General features: G+C 45.8%; 1 long non-coding RNA gene across 1 annotated transcript; it reads right to left on the bottom strand.

The window, feature by feature from the left end:
• Positions 1 to 6,899: 6,899 nt before the first annotated feature.
• On the bottom strand, positions 6,900 to 13,120 carry LOC131512314 (uncharacterized). The gene is made up of 3 exons (XR_009262083.1): positions 12,893 to 13,120; positions 11,973 to 12,079; positions 6,900 to 8,538 (listed from the first exon to the last, which is right to left on the bottom strand). It is a non-coding gene; the product is annotated as an uncharacterized LOC131512314 (long non-coding RNA).
• Positions 13,121 to 14,299: the final 1,179 nt, after the last annotated feature.

Raw genomic sequence — 14,299 nt, 5'->3', positions numbered from 1 at the left:
GGTTGGTCCAAGATTTCTGGGTCTTTGCAGCCTGACGTGCTGCGCCTGTAGGGCTCGAAGCCCTCACAGGAAGACCCTGGGTCGTATTTAACCTGGTTTCGGATGACACTTTGCCTATGTTTGTTGTCTGGGAGGGCCCTCCCTCTTGCTGTTGTCCTGTCACCTAACCCCAAGCTGCAAATAAGTTTTCTTCACAACGCATTCAGAACCAGCATTTCACGGCTGGCTTCTACGTGATTCCAAGATTTGCTGTTGATGAGGGCCCGGTGACTCTGAACTGATACCAAATTAAGTTTGATTTATAATACAGGCCGTGTGATGATCAATCAGGGTAGGCCAAATGGAGGGTGATGGATAGCATGATCAGGAATTGCCAGGGTAGGGATGGGCAGATTGGTTTTCTCCAAACAACCAGCAATTAAAGCTTTCACCTTCACCCCCACTATCCAGTGCTCTCCTTCCCATCTCCTGACTGAACGTGAATTTCCCTGAGAGTTCAAAGTTTCCCTCTTAAATGCGGTAAGTTTTTAAAAAATATATTTGCAATGGTATGTGTGCACATGTGTATATTCTGTGATTTGGGTGCTGCGTATTCCTTGATTTTGATGCATCTTCGATTCCTGGGATTCGTGAAGATCAAGAAAGGAAAGTGGCAAAGCCTGAATGCCATAGGAAATTCTAGACTGGGGAGCTTTCTCAACTCTCCTCTAGGAAGGACATTGGGAAAATAAGAAAACAGACTTCATTCTCCCAACTTGAGACACGGCCACCCCCAACTCCTATCATTTTCTTTGGGTAAGGATGATAACCCTGGGAGGTGGGTAGGCCTGGATGAGAGAGTCACAGAAAGTCACCGAGCCAGTGAGTTTTGGTGCTTAAACTCAGCGGCCATCTTAAAAAAAAAAAAAAGAGTAATAGGCAATTACCCAAGTCTCTCATGATGCTCATATGAATCCAGTTTTATGGAGGAGGAAACAGAGGTTCCAGAGCTAATCTCCAGGTTCTCTGGGCTGTGATTTGGCCCGGCTCCACTGAGGGCTTGGGCAGAGTCCCATCACATGGTGGGGTTTCATTTTGCTCCATTATGAGCGTTACTGCTCTGGTGAGACCGTTTTAGTCACGGCTTGCATGACTGTCATTCTCTGTCCCTTTGAAAACTCATTTCATGGTCCAATAGAGCAGAGTTTCATCCAATAGCACTCTGACTTGGTGGCTTCAAAGTGTGGTGCCCGCCCCCCGGCTGGGTTTGGGGCAGTAATGCTTAACAATCTGGTAGTTAAATTAGAAACAACAATAACACCACCGGCAGGTTTGGTCAGATACCCTGACGATCCCCAACCCTCACACTGTAAGTGGAATAGGTGAAAAGGGATGGATATGTTTGTGATTCTTCTATAGGGTTCCTGCCTTGTCTTCTACAGCCAGACAGAACAAGAAAACTCACTCAGCCATGGACCAAAGTACAACGTTATGATTCGGAAAGCTTGCGCTTTGTAGACCACCTCTCAAGGCTCAGTGCTAACAGGGTAGAAATAAACTGGGACAATTAATTCTAAAATTATCCCAAAGGCAAACCTTTTTTCCAAAGGTCCAGGTTGGTTTCATGTCTGGAGTATGTGCTCAGTTTTTCTTTCAAACAACGAAATTATATATCCTGCTCTGGCCTCTGGGACTCCTGAGTCCCCAGAAATGGAGGGTCCTAACTCGTGTCTGTCCCCTTTCCTGGGTAGCTCTTGCGTGAGTGTCCCACTGTGACGAGGCAGTGGACTTGCAGAGTTCAGTACCCTCAGATACTCTAACCATAGCAGCCCGGTTCCCGGTTCACCTCAGGACAATGCAAACTGAGCTATGCATTTACTGTAATTCTAATCAGATGACTCTATAATTGGAAGAACACCAGTGGCGTTCTGTCTTTGGAGTCTTCTCCATTAAGTGACTGAACGAGGGCCAGGGGACCTTTGTTTGTCCCAAATGCGGTCCTGATAGAGACTTTGGGATCTGGGTACTACGTTCTATTCTGTAATAGGACCAAGTTCTTTCTCCTTCCTTGGTAAGACGCTAAATCAGTCTGGAATTGGCACATCAGGTGTAGAGAGGTCATTTCCCCTCTACCTCAGTAAATTCTGGGCAATTGCCCCTCTAACAGTAAGGAAATAAACAAAGTATGTGTGCATTTTGGCGGGGGGGCGGGTAGGGGGAGAGTCTGTGTAAATGCTTGATGATAGTGACTGAATATTTTAGGTAAACACTTCCAAGTCTAGATCCTAATCATATGTGGTAATGGTTGTCTAAATAACAAGAATGATAATGTGAATTTCTTAATTGCGTGGAACACCTCAATTACAGACAGAAAGAAACATTAAGGATAAAGGTCTTGAGGAATCCGTTTATGGTAGAAACTTTGCAAAGTATTACGTGGCTTTGGGAGATATAGACATGAATCAGACCAGACCCTGACCTTGAAGGGCACACAATTTTGAGAGGAATTATGCTCATAAAAATTATAATCCAAGATGGAAAGTGCGTGGCCTGGGGTACTGGCATTCAGAAAGAGGAACAATCACTCCCTGGTAGGAAGATCGGGCTTGGCTTCTTGGAAGAGGTGGATGTTGAGCCAGACTTCAAAGAACGGGAAGGATTTGGTTTAGGGGAACACCAGAGGAAGAGATCATTGCAGGAGCCAAGGTGAGAGGGGGAAGTGTGGGAATGTGTGGACTGGTGAGTGTTGTCTTTAGGCAGCCAGGATAAGTAAGGACTTCACCCCTAGGGTCAGTGATCTGGGTCACGTTCTCTACATCAGTGTTTCTCAACCTTTGCATGCAGACCTCTGGGGATCTTATCAGAATATAGTTTCTGATACAGTGAGTCGGGGGTGGAAGCCTGAAATGATGAATTTCTAATAAACTGAGGTGATGCTAACACTGCTGGTTTCTGGACCACTCCAAACAATGCGGAATTATTGAGGATTTTAAGCAGTAAGGAAGGAGCTCCTGCTATACCCAGCCTTACATTCCCTTTGACATTCTGAGGTTGCACACACACACACACACACACACACACACACACACGGCAAGCAGGACTCATGTGAGCATTTGCTTGTATCATCCTTTCCTCAGTTGTACTGACTCAAATAAAAATCCAGGTAGAAGGTGAAAGTGGACAAGGGACAGAAAGATACTAAAGACCTGGCTTCTAGAAACCAGATACGGCACAAACCACAATGTAAATGCCGTTTTGGTTTCACAAATGGTTTCTCCCCCTGAGCTGTTTATTGAAGGGCAGAAGCGAGCCGATGAGTGCCTTTATATTTGAAAGTGATTTAAATAGTGGCCCTCTGGCTTGGTCACGAATAGAATTTTATAATTAAACGATAATACTTTAAGCGTACTACAGAGAAAGAATCAGAATTAGAGTCAACAGATCTGAACTTAAGTCCTTCAACCTCTCTGGGCTTCACACAAACCCCCTTATCTAGAACACAGAAGAATAATCCTTTCTCTGGTTGGCTCTCAGTTCTTCATAAAAATCAAATGAGGTAACGGGTAGGAAAGTGCTCTGTAGACTGAGTGCCCGCCAGGTGAAGCGTCTTGCAGGTGTAATGGCCATCTCTTATTCCTACAGATGGGGACAGTAGTCTTTTCTCTGTTGCTGCGAGTTGCTGGCAGAATGACTTAGCAGCTGTGGGGAGGGGCCTGTGATGGCCTCAGTGGCAAGGCCCTAGGTAACGTGGCCTGAGAGGTCCTCCTGCGGAGTTTGCTGCACCGTCAGAGCAGGATGCACCTGCTGTAAGGTCAGGCTTGCCCTTGAATCTGGCGGTGTAGTTTCCTGAGATCTCTGGGGAAGTGTTATCAACAGCAATATTGGTGTGCAAAGCATCCTCTGGGAGTGACTTCTGGGACCGGACTCAGGTGCCCACGCGCTCTTTCCTGAGTTGTGTCCTGTGTTCTCTGCAGCTTAATGAAGGTTTTTCTGGCCCCATCCCCAGGGCCAATAACACAAGTAGGTAGGGATATTTGTTAGGTATGGGTAGAGTCAAGAGCATCAGTGCTCTAAGGGTTAACAGAAAACAGGTGAGAAGGGGCTCTTTAGCAAGATAGGGAGGAGGGCTAACAGGTAGCATTCAGGGTGTGTGGGAAGGACAACTCCTGGAGCCAGGAGATAACTCCTGTGAGCCAGACCTGCAAAATCAATAACCGGGATCAGAAAGCTCACCTTTAGGGAGGGTTTTACTGCATTTCATATGTGATAGAACTGGGTGTTCTTAAAATAACAGACACTAGAAATAACTGTTGGGGATAGAGTTCAATCCCCTTGGTTTGCACATGAGGAAACTAAGGTATTTGGCAGGAGCTTGCCCTGGTTACTCTGAGTGAATTGAAGACCTTAGGTGAATGCCAACTCTCTTGACTCGCTATTGCTATTGGAAAAGAGCCATCCTTTTTGCCTCTCCTGGCCTCAGTTTCCTCTTTTGGAAAATGAGGGGACTGAAAGAGCTGTTTTCTCCTTCCTCTCCTCTTCTGGCTCGAATATTCAATGAGTCCCAGGGACCCAGGCTTCCTTCTCAGCCAAGAACCCCTCCCCATCCTGGCCATGCTCCTGGGAATCATACCCTCCCCCTCAAATTCCCCAGGGAATCTGCAATAATGCTCAGTCCCTGCTCCCACACTCACTTTCACAAGAGGAAATCAATAGATTCTTCAAGCGGTTGGACCACAGGATGATGCCTGGGCCCATTTTGTCAACCAGGTGGCTCTAGTGAGGGAAGTTGTATGAGTCATTGTCGGCCAGAAATGTAAATCTGGCCTGAGGCTTCCCTTGCAGCAAAATTTAGGTCATTAATAATAGTGAACGTCTGTACAGCACGTTACAGTTACAGCGCACTTTACATACCTCATTTGTTTGTCACAGCTCTTCAAAGATGGAAGTGTTATTGTTATGCCCGTTTCACCGATGAGGAAAATAGACCCTGGAAGTATGGTAACTTGCCCAAGGTGGCAGGAAGTGTGTGAGTGGCAGACCTGGCATGTAGTTAAGACTTTGGACTTTACGACCCACACTCGATGCACTACATCTCTTTGTATCAGGCTTCCTGTTGCCTACCCAGCCTCCTTGGAGATCAACAAAAGCCAGGAAGGTCAGCCTGCTCAGAGTCATTTACATGGAGAGCCCTTTCTGAATAAGAGATAGCTGCAGCATCAGTGTGGGTATGACAATCCCATTGAGAGGTCTGGGAACAGACCTACGGAGCCGAGAGCCATCCCGTCTCTACCCTTGCCTCTTTCACCTTCTTTTCCTCACAGTGAAGCCCAAGCCTCCTGATTCCCAGACCGGGGCTTCCCCCAACCCCAGTGTGGCAAAATAGGAAACATAATTCAAACATGTAAAACGAACTGATGAGGACTGTAACAAACACCCGTTATGGTAAACTTTCCTGACGTCAGCCAAAAAATTCCAATTCTTCCCACTTCCAGGTTCATTGTGGGATTATACTTCCTGGCCCCCCTTGGGCAGGGCAGGACCACATAACTAGTCCTGGCCAATTAGTTGTGAGAGGAGGTGACTTGGGCTACGTCCAGGCTGGACCACGCAATTGCTCTTTGTTTCCCTCTGGTACAGCCAATAGCAAGGAGGTCGTGGCCACTCTCAGTCTCTATCCCTGAGTGGCAAAAGTAAACAGAACCTCTCTGCCAAGCCACCATGTACGAGGGAAAAAAAGAAATCTTTGTTTCAGGTCACGGAGGTTCAGGACTTTTGTTACCGAGGCAAGACCGAACCTATCCTGACCTTTACAATCATATTCCCATCACCCTGACTTTTAAGAATTCTAACATTTCCTTACACGTTCAGCTTGCTAAAGGAACAAACATTATCAAAGACAACGGAGTCCTTTTGGAGATCATCTTTCCCCAGGCCTTTTCCTTCTCCCCTCCCAGAGCAACTACCACTCCACAGATGGTATATCTGTGTCCTGTCCATGGCTGGTACATAAGTATGTGGCCAAGACAATAGAGAGTACGGTTTCGCATCTCATATTTGTGTAAGTGGCATAATACCGATTTATTCTGCAAATTACTTTTTTCACTCAGTATTATTATTTTAGATATAATTGTACTGGTACATTGGTTTCATTCCATTCACTTTAGCTTCAATATCATATTCCTTTTTTATGAATGGGTTACAATTTATTGAGCATTTCTCTACTAATGGAGCTTTAAAGTTCTTTTCTCGCTTGTAAACAATGATGCAGTGAACATCCTTGTGTAAAGCTCTTTGCATACAGAGAAAGAGTTTCTCTCAGTTGTATATCTGAGAGTGGAATACCTGTGAGATAAGATATAGGTAGCCTCAAATTTGGTGGATAAGATATAGGTAGTCTCAAATTTGGTGGATATTACCAAATTTCTCTCCAGTTCTATCATCAGTGCGTTTGTGCTTTGCTGTTGTTTCATATTCTTCATATAAACACTTCGCATCATCAGACTTTAAAAATTTTGGCCAATGTGATGGGTGTGAAATGGCATCTCTTAATTTTCAAATTTGCATTTCTTTGATTATTAGCGAAGCCGAACATCTTTCCGTACCCTAAGGATCGTTTCCTTTTCTGCGATGTGCATGTTCATAAAGGCTGCCAATTTATTTCTGTTGTTTCTCCTTCTTTTTTTTTTTTTTTTCAACGTTTTTTTTTTTTTTTTATTTTTTATTTTTGGGACAGAGAGAGACAGAGCATGAACGGGGAAGAGGCAGAGAGAGAGGGAGACACACAGAATTGGAAACAGGCTCCAGGCTCCGAGCCATCAGCCCAGAGCCTGACGCGGGGCTCGAACTCACAGACCGCGAGATCGTGACCTGGCTGAAGTCGGACGCTTAACCGACTGCGCCACCCAGGCGCCCCAGTTGTTTCTCCTTCTTATGGATGTGCAGGGGCCTCCTCCTTCCCCCATATTCTGGGTGTTAATCTTTTGCCGGTTACATAAGTTGTAAGTGTTAATTTTGTTCATTGCTCAGTTCTCATTCTCTTGCAAACCACTGGCTGCCTGCTTTTGCACACGCTTGGTTTTTGAGATCACAGCAATTCCATGGTGAAAATGGCTTGGAGGTGTATTTTGAAAAGCTTATGTGAATGAATGTTCCCTGGCTCTGAATTATCTGTAGTAGGCTAAGGAATGTGTGTGTGAAGGGCCTATTTTGCTTACTCAGGGATCTCATTTGCTAATATAATTGTGTGGTGAAAGCAGAAGAATCCGGTGTAAGTGGAAAAAACCTTAGTCACCAAGAGTTGTTTGGGTGGCTCAGAGTTAAATATCAGGGTTGACTGGTTGCCCACTGCCATGATGAATCCTAGCGTTATTTACCTGGCTGTTTTGACATTTTGTAGACCCAACGTATGAAGAAGGGCATTTTAGAGAAGTTTCATGCTTGTGTGGTCTTTCCTCCCCCCGCCCCCCCCCTGCCCCACACACACCTCAGAGAGTCTACACAGGGGTGTACTCATTGGAAGGCTGGATGCACTCATCGGAAGGTAGGGCGAAGCAGCGTCTTGGGTTCCAGTGCAGCTTTCCAATGGGGAGAGTCCCTTTAAAGCTTTGTTTATCTCTTGGTGCCTCAGCTAACCCCAGGAGAAAAACCTTAGCTCAGGACAGGAAGCTTAGAGAACCCAAAAGGATGACTACACAGCTCAGGACTATTTAAGTCTGCCTCTTACATGTCCTTCCATGCTATCTCCAGGAGGCTGGGTTGTGTTGGTGTTCTAAAAGCAGCCTAAATATACCATCCCTCCCTAGGAAACGAATGGGTATGGCGGAGACCTAGCTCTGGGATCAATTATGTTGGTAAAACTACAAATACAGGATGAGCCAAAAGTGTCGTGGCTTAGGAACTACTTGCTGAAAAAAGACTTGATGTTCCCTAGTAGAACCCCATGGACCCAGGGGAGGTGGCCCGGGCTGTCTAGTCGACTAGCCAGAGAGCAGGGCCTGAGTGGCCGGACACACCTTCCGTTCCAGTTGACTCACTTGAGTGGCAAATTCTTCTCTCCCTCACAGTCCTCTCATCTTCAAAGGGAATTCATTAAGCCCCACAATGCCATCGGCACTTGGCCAGGTGTTGTACTGGCCCATTAGGTGGACACAGGCCACAGCCTCAGGGAGCGTGCCAAATGAGGTGGAGGGTGGCAGCTGAGAGCTGTTGACATCCCCAAGATTGTGCTGAAGCACTTTCTATAAACCCTCCAGCAGTTTCAAACTCTTTGTGCGTGGCTCTTAGAACACGTTATATTCTTCCTGCGGCCCCTCGCTTTAGCTTGCTCTGTTCCCTCTGCCCAGGATACTCTTCCACTCAATGCACTCAAATACCAACTCCTGGGTGGGGCCTTTTCTGGCAGAATGGACCGCTCTGAACTCTGTGTCCCCATTGCACTCTGGATCATTGTTAATGTCACACATATCATTTTTGTACCAGAGTCAGCTGCGTAATGTTAATCTCCCCTAATGGACTCAATTTCTTGGAAGTGGATACTCTGGCTTATTCATCCTTGTTTCCCTAGAAAAAAATTAGTAGGTCGTCATAAATGTGTTTTGGATTAAATGCATCAAGGGACACAACTCATGCTGCCATCTGATTCTACCCTGTTGTATGACTGGAAGCAGGCCCTGTCTCTCTGAGTCTTACTCTCCTTCTCTGTAAAATGGGTGAGGGGAGGATAAATTAGAAAAGTGGCCTCTCAGAGGTTTTCTGGCTTTATTGTCTATGATTTTTAGACTCTGGTCTCCTAGTGGAAAACTGACAGTTCCTCATAACTCTGCAAAAACCAGGGTGATATTTTCATTTATATGTGTTAAAGGGACTAGCGTGTCTTCCCCACCTCTCAGCTGTCATGGTTTAAACATGTGTGTTATTTAGCATCTTACAAATTCTCTGACTCAAGTTTCAAAAGGTTTATGGGATTGATTGATTGTAGGAAGCATACAACTTGCGTCTCCCTTGCCGACTACAATTGTTGAAGTAATTGATTCTTTAAAAGGAATTTCTGGCTGTATTTTCTAACGACCGTTGTCCGCCTGGGTGTATGTGGAAAGGGGTCACTGTGTGGCTGTGTATGTCGCTGCAGTGTCTCTCTTATCACTAACCTAGCCACGCCGTGTGTGCCCAGCTCAGTAGCACCTGACCCCCGAGGCCTGTGCTACCCACTTCCCATGCCACCTCCCTGCCCCTTGAGTTATAGTTTTGGAGCTTCCTGCACAGATGGGACTCAGTACTCCTCATATCCCTATTTACCAGATGCTAATAATGCACAGTTATGATCTTCATAAGCAGCCTATGAACTGAGGAAGGACAGAGGTTATTATTGACCCATGTTGCAGACAGAACTGAGATTCAAAGAGGTGAAGTGACTTGCCTAAGGCCACATGGCTAAGAAGACCTTCTGAGCCTGGCCTAGTGAGACCTATTGATTTTCCACTGTCTTAATTTTCATCGACTCCTCTGAAGATTGTTCTGATTGCTCCCGGGTTGCCTGACTGCTCTGAGGCCTGTTCCCTGGCGAAACTGGAGGCAGGTGATTCTTTTTTATTTTTATTTTTTTTATATGGCTCCAGGCTCTGAGCCATCAGCACAGAGCCCGATGCGGGGCTTGAACTCACCAACCGCGAGATCATGACCTAAGTCGAAGTTGGACGCTTAACCGACTGAGCCACCCAGGCGCCCCAGAGGCAGGTGATTCTATCCGAAGGAAAGAAGGGGTCCTCGCCCACTACTAATGGCGTGGGACCAAGCGGCCGCACTCGTTAGTGAAGAGGGAATTCAAGTTAGCTAGAACTGTCCATTTGGGGGTTTCTATCATTAGAATCTTACTATGCCAGTGAATGAGGTGTTGCAGCCTGAAGCGGGGCCTCCCTCTGAAAGCTTCAGAGGACCCACGGTGGGGAAGCATCCCAAGAGCACTGGGTCTTAGTGCTGATTGCTACAACTCCTGCTCAGAGGGAACACTACTTACTAATGCACCTCCCCGAGACTCAGCATCAGTAGCTATGAAGCGGAGACAAGAAACCTTCCCCAGCTGACCTTGGGGGTGGCATACTGTGCTGGGGGCAGCAGTGCTCCAGAAGCTGAATGTTCTGGGTGAAAATCAGAGAGCATCACGTTTAGTCTTGTTATTATACTTTCTTAACTATGAAATGTCTCAGTGGAAGGAAGTAAGCCCAGCCCAGCGTTCTTTTCCTAAAAGTGGCTCCAAGAAACATTAGGCAAGAGGACACATAGCTATTAAAGTGTGAATAACCACAGTTCCTGCCCTACCTGCCTGTCAGAACACTGAAAGGGATCAAGGGATCAAGTTAGATAGTGATGTAAGAGCATTTAGAAAATACAACAGTTGCTCATATTGTGACATATTCTTTTCCCTCAAAGGCTAAAGGTAGTCCTTAATAACCTGAAAGGACTTCTGTCCAAACCCTCTATGATGCTATTTACGCTGTAGCCCTGCCTCATGTTGGGAGTAAATGGTGCCGCTCAGCTGAGCGGGCGGAAAGGGCTGGGCTGGAACTCCTCTGCTCACATTTTGCTCCTCAAACCTTTTGGATTCTCTTTTTTTTTAATCAATGGCTCTAGCCTTCTGTAATGACCTGTGAGCTTCTGGCCCCCTTGGCTCTAACTGGTCCCAGAGGATCAATTCCCTTTCTGAAGAGGGCTGCTTTTGTTTTTGTTTTTGTTTTCTCTCTTGTACCCTGGGGAAAAATAGTTACTCTCATAGACTGTAAAGAAAAACTCCTTCTCAGGAGTTTAAAACATGTTCGAAGTGGGTAGGGCCCAACCTCAGTGAAAACATACTTTCTATTTTCAAACGGAGGCAGAGGCAACTTCTAATATGGGACATACACTGAGGATGCCATATTGTAAATAAAAACCTAAAGCCCTGAAAATGGTAAGAAAGCAAATATGTTAATTATAAGACTTAGTAGAGTTATTGCAATTGAGCGTTACTTATAACTCTGAGCTTCCTGGTAGGCAAGGCGAAGAAAGGTAAACGTGATGACTGACATAATTTTCCTTTTGTGATTGAAGGAGGTGTCCTGATTGTTGGAATTCTTTTCTGGCACCGGTTTTGAAAGGAATTTAATATTGGGTAATCCTCAGGGATGATGAACATGTCTATAGCAAGACTTTTACATCTAATGCAGGAAAGTTCTGACATTTCCATCTCGTTTCCCTTTTTGAACTCCAGGCTCATAATAACTACTGATAAAATTTCTTTACCTACATATTCCAAAGCCACCTGAACATATTCCAGACTGAACTTGTTAACTTCTTTCTGAAATTAGTTCATCCCCCTGTATTCATTATCTCTGTTAAAGCATCACATATACAAGCTGCCCTTGCCAGACAAATGTCAGCTTGTTTAGATGACTCGTCCCCCAACCTCCAGCCTATGCCTAGGCAATCATGGGGACTCAGTGTCTTTGATTTTCTTTAAATGCCTCCTCTCCTTTCCACTTCCAACACCATTACTTTGGGCCAAAGCTTCCCCATTTCTCACCTGGTCTACTGCAATGGCTCCTTAACTTGCCTTCTTATTATTCCAACCCGTTCTTCATACTGCCTGTCTAGAGACTGATCTATAAAAAATGCAAACCTAATCTTTCTCAAAACCTTGCCAAGGCTGCACCTTGTCTTGAAGGTGAAGTCTAAACTCCTGACATGGCCGATGAAGCTCTTCACATGCTCACTTCCCAGCCCCAGCTGCTGCCACACCTCATATATAGTCTCTAACACAAGACACTTGTTCTCTCAGGACACCCCCCTGCTCACTTCTCTGTGCTTTGTACAAGCAATTCCTTCTTCCTAGAAATCCCCCTTTCTTTGGAAGCCTGGTGTCCTCCATTCTGGCAAGTTTTTCTGATCTCCTTTCAATGTTCACCACAATTTTGTTCTGCTTCCTCTGTATCCCTCAGTACCTGGAGTATCTCACTTATACTTACTGTGTGCTGCTGTGACTGCTTAGTTTCTGAATTCTCCAAGAATATCAACTCCTTCAAGACAGAAATGCAATCCCACGCATCCTAGATTTCCAGCTCTGTGCATGTGCCTGACATAGATAGAGTCTGATGAGTTTTTGTTGACCGAATAGGTGGAGGGAAAAATATAGAATGCTGAGGTTGAATCTAGGGTGTGTTGACTAGTGACACAGGGATCAATGGACTTTTCCTTTAACATATCTAGAGTGGGTCGACAGACTGTGCTTTAGATAAATCTCTCTGAGATCATCTCTCCGAGCTAAGCTTTGGTAGGAGCTGGAAGCAGACAATGAATGATTTTGCTGTTGCAAAGCCCTCAGCGGACCACCTACTGTGTGCTTGACCAGCGTACCTTGATCCCCCTGTGCGTGTGTGGGTGGATGGAGACAGTGATATTATATTAAGGGAAGGAAGAAGCCCAACCAAGAAATGGGTCTCTTGCACAACCATGGTTTCCTTTAAGAGGTATTGCTTTCTATCAAGCACCTGGCACCCCATCCATGGAGAACCCTTTCTTTGCTTCCCTCCATCAAGTTTCCCATCATAGAGTTTTCGTCCAGTGCATCTGAATTAACTGGCACTTGTTTAAAATGCATATTCCTCAGTTTTCCCCCTACCGTCACCCCAAAAACACCCTGCCTCAAAGATGGTCTAAGTTGGCTGGGGAAATTTTTCCAGCAGTCCCCATTGCCTAGCTCCTTAGTGGTACTGTTACAGCTCTACATGGGCAGAACTTGGGCTCAGTCTTGCTTTTAACCTCCACGTGCTGTTTGATGTGGAGCTTTGTGGGCACAAGCAGTTTCCAATGCTCCTGGGCCTGGTACAATAGAGCTGAGCTACCCCACAGACCCCTGGGGGGCATTCTCGTGCCACACAAGCCCCACCTGAGAGTGACTCTTCTTGGCAGGGACACTGGAAGGTGTCTAGGTGGAGGGTGCTCATTTCTGTGCAGGACCTGGCCAACACAGCATAGGTTGATAATTATTATGAAAGATAACGTCTCGCAATCACTATTTGAAATAAATAATAATAATTCATGGCCAAATAGGATTTTGCGGTTCTCAAAGCTCTCAGATTTGCATTATTTCCTGTGACCTCACAATAGTCCTGTGAGGCAGGACTATTCCCATTTTACAGATGCAGAAACTGAGACTCAGAGAGGGCAGTGAGGTGACCTGTATGTCCAAGGTCACACAGATGGGCTTGCTACCGCTGGATCTCAGGTTTTCTGGCTCCATTCATGCTATGTTCCATTCCAGCGTGCTTGCTGATCTCTTAGGTTATCAGATTTGAAAGTTGAGGAACATTGCTAAGAATGATAGCACTATATTTGAGAGCTCAACAATGTCCATCAAGAGATTTGCAGTTATGATTTGCTATAAAAATGCCAAATACAAAAATAAGAATTTCCATTTTTTGGATGATTGGAGGAGGAGACACTGTGGCTCTGTTAAAACGCTAGCCCCATGTGTCAAGAAGGCTTCCGAAGTTCATCATCCTCCTCTAAGCTGTCAGCAAAGTTTCCGTGGTGTGCCGCAGCTGGCTTGCCCCCATTAGTGAAAGCCAATCGTGAGCAACTTTTTTTTTTACTTCATGGTTTAGTGATGTCACATTGCTAGCTTGAAATCAGCCATGGCGCAAGAATGTACCCCATGGAAATCAGCAAATGCTACAATTCAGGGCTTTTCCATCCCAGGGAACCAGGTATTAAACATTTACCAGCACGTTGCTGCTCACAGCTACCAGGGACTGACTCAAACTAGAAGTTCGAAAGTTCTCCTCTGTCATCTGCATGGGACCATCTTCAGTGTTCATTTTTCTTCTAACCACAAGTCATACCCCATTCATGGGATCATGCCATTCCTTAAATAGGAGGCTCTTTCTGTCTGAGCTTGCAAAATCAGACGGGTGGGTTTTCTACTAATAGGTTCTCGTATTTGTATAGTTTGCAAAGCGTTTTCACATCCCTCATGACTTCTGAGCCTTGTGTGCTCTATGGGACAGATGCTTTCTCCTCTCGCTAGAGAGGAAGAGCCTGAAGATCTGACAAATGATGTGACCGCTCCCAGAGTCATTGGCCTAGCAAGGCGCAGCCGGGGGCTTGAACTGGGTTTTCCACCTCCTTAGTTTGTGACCCTTCCCCTTGTACGAGACCCCTCCTTCACTCGTGAGACTTGCAATGCTGGCAGCTCAGGCTACCATCTGGGGCAAAGAGAAGGGGTGCCCTGTAGCAGCCTGGGGTATAACATTTGTCCCGGCCCTGAACAGAAAAGGACAGACACACTGGCTTA

Source organism: Neofelis nebulosa, chromosome 5 (genome assembly GCF_028018385.1).
Source record: "Neofelis nebulosa isolate mNeoNeb1 chromosome 5, mNeoNeb1.pri, whole genome shotgun sequence".
NCBI classification, from domain to species: Eukaryota; Metazoa; Chordata; class Mammalia; order Carnivora; family Felidae; genus Neofelis; species Neofelis nebulosa.
Note: the sequence above shows the minus strand (reverse complement) of the source record. Positions and strands in the feature narration are given on the sequence as shown.